The following is an 8,063-nucleotide window of genomic DNA, read 5'->3' as shown; positions in this document are numbered from 1 at the left end:
TGGAGTGCAAGGTGATGGAATTGAAATTTTGAAGATGTAAGCTCTGCTTATAGACTTTGAAATTTTGGTTTTATAAAACTGAGAATGTATACATAGACACAAGCTTGCACGCGGAGGTAAAGCTTACGCAGATGCTGCTCGATCAGGGAAACTTCATTAATGTGAGATAACAGGTTTTTTCTCAGAATTTGAGTAGGGCAAAAACATAAACGAAAAATGAAAATTTTAAGCAAACAACCTTTATTCTGTAATAATGGGATTAAAAATACACACAAAAGTATATGAAACTACAGTTTCCGAGATAGTGGGAAACTAATAAAGCACACAAAAGGAAGAAAGAAAAACCCCAAATAAGCTCACATATGTGAGTCCAACTATAATTACATACAACTGTAAGCCTTCATTTGCCACCCAAGTCATACAAGACAGACACAATTCCTAAAAAAGAAACATGAAAGACTACTGTATGTCTTGCATCACAAGAATTAAGAGAAGATAAATTGAGCAAACTCAAGGGCTAGTAGTTGCTGGAGGAGGGGAAAGGAATGGAATGGAGGGAATAGTTGGAATTGTGGGGATTGAGGGCATGCTTGGAAGAGGAGGCAAAGTGACCTTTGGGACTGTAGGAAAGGTAGGGATGGCGGGAATGCTAGGAAGTGGTGGCAGTGTGGGCTTAGGTAGGGATGGTTGAGTTGTAGGCAAGGTGGGCTGTGGAAGGTTTGGAAATAGAAGGCAATGGTGGCATTGGTATCTTAGGCAATGGTGGCAACTGGAGAGATGACGGGCAGCTATGCTTAACATTCATGCTCGAAAATGTCAGAAGCGATGAATAAAGCTAAGATAAAGCTTTTGCAAGAGGCCATCACTAGAATTCAAGATACAATACTTTGATCACCAGAAATCTAGGACAAATAAGTTGTTCTTTCTGCTTGTATGGGAATGTTAAGGCTGATTATACAAGTATTTATAGCAGGACATGGAATCATCATGGTGATTTAGGCACACTAGTTGGTTGGAAAATCCTGAAAGACAATTTTTGAGGTTTATTGTTAGTTCACCTACTTCTATATCACATTAGTTGACTATTGTTCCTTTGAGATTAATCTGTTTTGGTTATCTAATTAGAGTTCATGGACAAACAACAAATCTTATAAGTGTCCTTCTTTGATTGATCCTTAGTTAAATTCCCAGCTCATAAATTAGTATATTACTGCTCTTCTCGAAATTAACAACCAATTTTGTTAGTTTGCAGCAAGCAACCATGACTTGGAACCCTTGAGTTTCTTGTTGGCAGTTCATCTTCTCATGTGCATTTTGTTGAAAAGATGTCCTAGGCTTCTTACGGGTGTTTGTTGAATAAAGATTTAGCAGGTTCTTGGGGTTGGTGAGTTGAAATTCTCATAATTAATGACTCCTCGCTACAAAAGGAAAGTCCAAGTGATTTACAGAGCAGTCAAATATAAAACAACTTCCTGTACTCCCAGTCTCCAATACCATTATTTGAAGAAAAACATCACTAAATGTTGGCCAAGTGCAGGGCACTAGCCCAAGTTTGCAATATAAAACAAATCATATTTATAACACCAAATTATAGATGCCTTCAAGAAGATAATCTATGCAACATTTTCTGGATGTTAATAAAAGGTTGGTTGTGTTTCAAGCAATGGATTAACATGTTAACAGATCATATGGCAATTTCATCAAGTGTCATTAACAAGTTATTCATGAATCAATTGTATATTTACAACCTAATCAAACATGGTCTTAAGTTATTTACGATAAACCGCGCGCCATTTCAACCGATGTTTCCCACGCGAGGTTTTTCTAGGAAATGCAACGCGCGAAAAAAACAATTGCAGACATCAAATTTAAATTTTGAATCAAGTTACCAAATTTACTACCATCAATTTATGATAACAGCATCTTTTTTTTCCTTTTTTCATTTTCCTTTTTTCGCGGGATCTCTTTTTCGGCATGTTACCGTTACTGCTTTAAACTTGTAGAAACACAAAATTCATATGAAACCAGTTTATCAGCCAGTACTTTTGCAGTAAAGGAATATCAATTAGTAGCAATGGTTTGTGATGCGCAGATCTAGAATGACTGCTTTATGCATCAAGAACATCTAATCACCAAAAGCTTGCATTCTCTTGTCAAAAAAGAATGAAAACCAAGCCATTGATTTCTTTACCTGAAACTTTTGAAAATTCTGAGTTGGATAATTTCCTTACGTATGAAATATAAATGCATGAACACATGTATAATCGGAATATGCATTCCTGGATGTATGTATTGGTGTGGAGATCTCACAACAAATCCTTCAGAAACCCAATGGGTAATTTATTAAGATTTCAAATAGATCTCAAAACACATTACTGAATTCAACCAGAACACATAGATACATCTAAACAATAAATGCACTAACGGTTCCATGGTTAAGATTATTTCAACAGAATTATTAAGAATCTAGAAGAACCATTTCCATATCCAAGATTGTATCCATAAGGAGTCATTGTTGTGCTGCTTTGATTGAAAGGAGTCCCAGTCATGTCTGTGTTGAAAGCAGTCATAGTTGTGTTTGAACTGAAAGGATCCACTGCCATGTTTGAGTCGAATCCTGTATTACTGGTATCAAAGGAAGATTCCCAGGAGCGCCGGGGTTTGGAGAGAAAAAAGGCTGAGGAGGAGCTGAATTTTGAAGCAGAATCTGCTGGGCTTGCCTGACCACTTTCTGCTTTAGAGTTAGCAAAGATGCCTTCAATTGTTCAAGCTGTTCGAAGCTAAGTTCCTGAATAGGGACTCTCCCACCAGTTCTGACTCTGACTAGCTTTCCTCAGTTTGTCCAGCTCTTCACCTCTTTCCTTTTCCATATCCAGTTGGTTTTGCGCCTAGTGAATCATTTATTAGTAAAAAGAATATTTTTGTTTTCTGATGAAAGCAGACTGATGGTACTAAAAATTGCAATCAAAATTCATATACCTGAGTTAGCTTCATGTTGAGTTCACTGATCCTAGCATTCCGGTGAGCCTTAATCAGATTGAAAAGCACCTGAAGTTTGGGGAATATTTCCCGAGACATAACGGTCCACCACCTTTTCAACAGAAGGGTGGCCAAAAGAGAAGACCTTCTTGCCAGGTGAGAACACAATGATGCCAACTTCAGCACCACACCAGTGTTGAAAGTTCACTAGCCTTCTTGAAAAGGCCAGACCTACGCTTTGAGAGGTTACCATTAGATTGCTTTCTTTAGCTATTTTGATCATCTCCAACTTTTGGCGACCCTTGCTGCTTTAACCATGGTTAACCAACAAGAAGAAGGACCCCACCAAGAAAAAAAGAGAGAAATCTATCTTTAGAACAGTACAGTTTGAGGGGAAATTGGTTCACACTTTATACAGGTTTCAGGACTTGAATCTGAGAGTTGGAGACGTCAAAATTCACTGAATTCTTGGATGCAATTCTAGCGTTATGCTTGCATCTATTAGCTTTCTAGTTTTGGAGGGTTCAGAATCCCCGAGGAATGACATATATGGTATGCAAATTTCACACCATCAACTTGTAGAACCAATCTTTGTTGGCTAGACCGTTCTCCGATTCACCGCCAATGAGATACATCGAGGAAATCTCTTGGAAACACCCTTGTCCACAGCCTGACCTCCCTTGCCGTCCTGTGATGAGTAGGTGAAATGGTCTAGCCTGCAATCGAAACACCTCAGATCATAAAATCCCCTGGTTGGACTTACCAAATGCGTAACTACTAATTGTCCAATATGAGATATGGGATGTTTGGAAGAAGAATTTGTATGCATATCTACCATTATGTTTTTATATAGTAAACTTGCTAGTATTTAACCTTTTTTCCTCTTATATGAGTATAGCAGAATCCATAATCTGATATAACTCCAAAGGAAAATGTGACATCCTCTTGGCCAAGTAATTTTCTCTGCTTTCATACATTTTCCTTTGCAATTTCATATGGAATTGGAAAAACTTATTACATATGCAATTTTTCACTAGATTGCAAGTAAATTTTGCTTTAAAGACCCCCTCCCCCCAAATAAATAAATAAATAAATAAAATCATCTTAGTTGTAATAATATCTTAGTTTCCTATTCAAGAGACTATCCTTATCCCATCTCTGTGTCATAATGGAAATCCCCTCAAAGAAATCTCCGATATATTTGTTTTGGTTTTTTAATGGAACGGAATGCCCTTATGATTACTGTGGCAATTTAATTTCGTTGCATCACACATATTTGAAGATTTTGGAGGTAAAGTAAAATTGAGAAAACATAATGCAATGATCATATATCTCAAAGTACAAGCATAAATACAAAGTACCATCAAAAATACAGTATAAACAAAACAAATGGCAAAAACCCCAAGAGTCTCTAAGGACATGGTGTATGTGCCTAAGCCAAATCAAAGCCACACCGATGGTACATGCAAGTTCTCATTGCAAGGAACAGGACGAGGAGATCAACTCAAGGGCTGGTGGTGGCAGGTGGTGAGAGAGGAATGGAACGGCGGGGATTTGTAGTTGGGATTGGAATTGTGGGGATTGAGGGCATGCTTGGAAGTGGAGGCAAGGTCACCTTGGGTGCAGCAGGCATTGTCGGCATGCTAGGAAAGTGGAGGCAAGGTGGGCTTCGGCAGTGAAGGTAGAGCGGTTTGGCAAGGTGGGCTGTTGGCAGTGGTGGTACAGAAGGCAATGGTGGCAGTGTTGGTTTAGGCAAATTCGGCAGTTGCAGAAGATGGCGAGCTGCTTCGCCACACCAAAATGACAAAAGAACGAGTGCAAAACTAAAACACTTGAAACTTGCCATCTTGCTAATATTTCAAGGCCTTACAAGATTATGAACTGTATAATATATGTATATATTCCAACAGTGAATTGTATAGGATTCTGTGTGACATAGCAGGGCTAGTCTTGGGGTTTATGTAGATGGAGATGAAGCGGGGAGATCTCTCTTCAATGGTGGTTTAGTTGAGAAAACAGAGACAATCATTTTTAGTTTTTTTTTTTAGTTAGCTCACCTTCTTATCTACGTACATTGAAAAGAAGAACATATGTTCATTGTTGTTGACCACTCATGTTTTTCTTTGTTGGATTAAAAAAAATTTAAATTCTTCTGTTCAATCTCCCATCTTTTGTTAATTGGTGCTGTCCACAGAATGTTAATAATAAGAGTATGGTTGTAGGTGCATTTTAAAGTATTTTTTGTGTTGAAATGTATTAAAATGATAGTTTTTTTTTAAAACAAATTACTTTTTAGATTAACATATCAAAACGATCCTAAACAAATAGATAAAATTAATTTTTAACTTAAAAAGATTGAATTTTTTAGAAACGCGGTTTGCATTATATTTCCAAACATTGTAATAAATAAAAATATTAAGACTTGGATAAATAAGGATAAATATGTTAACGTTAAATTACTATAAAAAAGCGAGGATAATAAAGACAAATGAGATATATCTTATTTTAAAATTATATAAATTTACTCTAAAAATATATCAAAAATAAATTTATTTTTATGTCTTCATTTATGATTTTAAGACAAAAAAAAATACATCCTGAAAAAGTAAAATATTTATATACTTAAGAAGAATCCAATCTTAGGTATTAAGTTTCAAATTTGAAAACATTGGGTTTTTCTTTAGGAAAAAAATTAAGTTTACTATAGGACTTATTACATAGCGACAAGTCAAATTAATATTTCATAAAATTCTACAAAATTTACTAAAGATGAGAAATTTACAAAAAAAAAAAAAACGTTATGTTTTGAATTCTTATCATATGGAGGGGAGAAGTGGGATGATGATGATGAATTTCAACTGAAATGCCATAAACAACAACGTTATGTTTTATGCTTAAAATATTATGATTATCCATAGGTTTGGACCCAAAGTTAGATTCAACTCTCTCTTGCCTTCCTTTTCCAATATTGCTTTAGAGTTTACTTTATATATAGTTTTATTTCTAGTTATTTGCTCGCTATCCATCACGGGTTAAATGTTTTTTTCAATAAAAAAATTGAGCATGTAGATTTTTTCGATGTGTTTTTTACTTAAAAAAATCCCTAAATATAAATCAAAAAGTTTATGTATATATTTAATTAAATAAATTGAGAATCATTTATATAAATAAATTGAAAAATAATTCATCAACGATAACTAAAAATAAAACTGAAAAAATTAAAAGACAAATGTAGATCAAGATATTTAATCTTAAAACATCGATCATTTACTTGTTTGTGTTTAATAAATCTTTTTTATGATTAAAATAAGTTTTTTTATTAAATCAAATGATAAAAGAAACTGACACACATATAAAATTAATTGAATGAAATAAAAGGAAAAATATCATGCAAGGTTTCAAATATTAGAAATATTATCTAAAAATAAATATTTTATTTTTAAAAATAAAGTTCATCTATATAAAGTTTTAAAAATAGGTGAATCATAATAACCTCTTTAAAATTAAATGCATATAAAATAATTTAAAAAATAATCTCTATATAAAAAAGCTAAATAAGCATAAAAAAAATCACAAAGAAGATGTATTAATTGAAATATAAATTAAAAAATTATTTAAAAAAAGACATAAAAGGAATTAAATTAAAACAAAAAATATCTAAATTGAAAAGGAAAGAAAGTGATTAGATATTGTTAGGCCTGATCATAAGCCAAGTCATGTACTTAGTTCATTAATAAAAAAGGGCCACACGTGGACCTTTATTTTTTTAAAGTTGATATTTTATTTGTCCTAAATGTTTTTGAAGGAAAAAAAAAATAGACAATGCATTTTCAACTTGAAAAAACAAAATTGGAGTTCTTGGGTTTTGGTTTTGGAAACCTAATTTTCAATTCATTTCTAACCCAAAATACTTAGAAAAGACCCTAAACTTCTTGATAAATCCATAAATGACCATAAAACATAAAAAAAAAAAAAAAAAAAAACCTACACAAAACCCTGAAATCATCTTGAAACAAAAAAAAATATCTTCCAAGCTTAGATATAGTTTTTAGGCACTTGTAAAGTTTAAAAAAACTTACACGGAACCGTTCTCATTAAATGAAACCAGTTGGTACAAAAATTAATAATTCTTGTGGTTGGAATCATTGTCCACGTCAATTTTCTTTCTATAATGTTGGAATCCAGCTAGTCTCATTATCTCATCTCTTTAACCAAGGATAAATAATAATGAAAATGAAATTTTAGATCAAAATTGAATCTTAGACATTCAAAGGGGCCTAAATTATATCATTTCTAAAGATTAAGGACCAAAATGTATTTTTGCACAAACTTTGGACACATCATCAATTTTGGATGCCTTTTTTATTTTGGTCTTTTGTCTTTCAATGTTGTCTTTGCCTAAAAAATCATGAGTAATTGACCTTCAACTTAGGATCAAATCATCGAAAATAAAAATTAGATGATTTAAAGTAGAAAAGGAAAGGTGCATAGTAAATCCAAACTAATTTGTGAATATGTGAACAATGCAACGCAATTTTTTTTTTTTACAGGTAAAACATCACATGTTTTAGAGTATATTTAACTCGCACTTTATTATGGGTCAAATATTTTTTTTTCCAACAAAAAAAATTTATATATATAGGCTTTTTCGACATGTTTTGTAGCTAAAAAAGTTCTAAGTAAAAATAAAAAAAAGTTTATGTATACATGTAATCAAATAAATCGATTACTGTGTGTGTTAATTTTTTTTTTTAAATCTATAAACGATAACTTAAAAATAAAACTGAAAAAATCAAGAGATAGGTGCAGATCAAGATATTTTAATCTCGCAAGATAAGACATTTACCTGATTATGTTTGCTAAATCTATTTATTAAAAAATAATTTATTCAATTTAACAATAATAAAAATAAACACACATTAAATTTGATTGAATAAAATAAAAGGAAAAAAAATATTATACAAAACTATACATATTAAAAATATTATATAGAAATAAATATTTTTTATTTAAAACATAAAGTTTATCTAAAAGATAAAAAAATCACAAATAAGTAAAAAAAATCTCTTTAAAAATTAAATATA

At 32.4% G+C, this 8,063-nt stretch overlaps 1 pseudogene; it reads right to left on the bottom strand.

Moving 5' to 3' along the window:
* Positions 1-2,441: 2,441 nt before the first annotated feature.
* LOC118029326 (uncharacterized) lies at positions 2,442-4,825 on the bottom strand (annotated as a pseudogene).
* Between the last annotated feature and the right edge of the window lie 3,238 nt (positions 4,826-8,063).

This window comes from Populus alba, chromosome 7, assembly GCF_005239225.2.
Source record: "Populus alba chromosome 7, ASM523922v2, whole genome shotgun sequence".
NCBI lineage: Eukaryota > Viridiplantae > Streptophyta > Magnoliopsida > Malpighiales > Salicaceae > Populus > Populus alba.
Note: the sequence above shows the minus strand (reverse complement) of the source record. Positions and strands in the feature narration are given on the sequence as shown.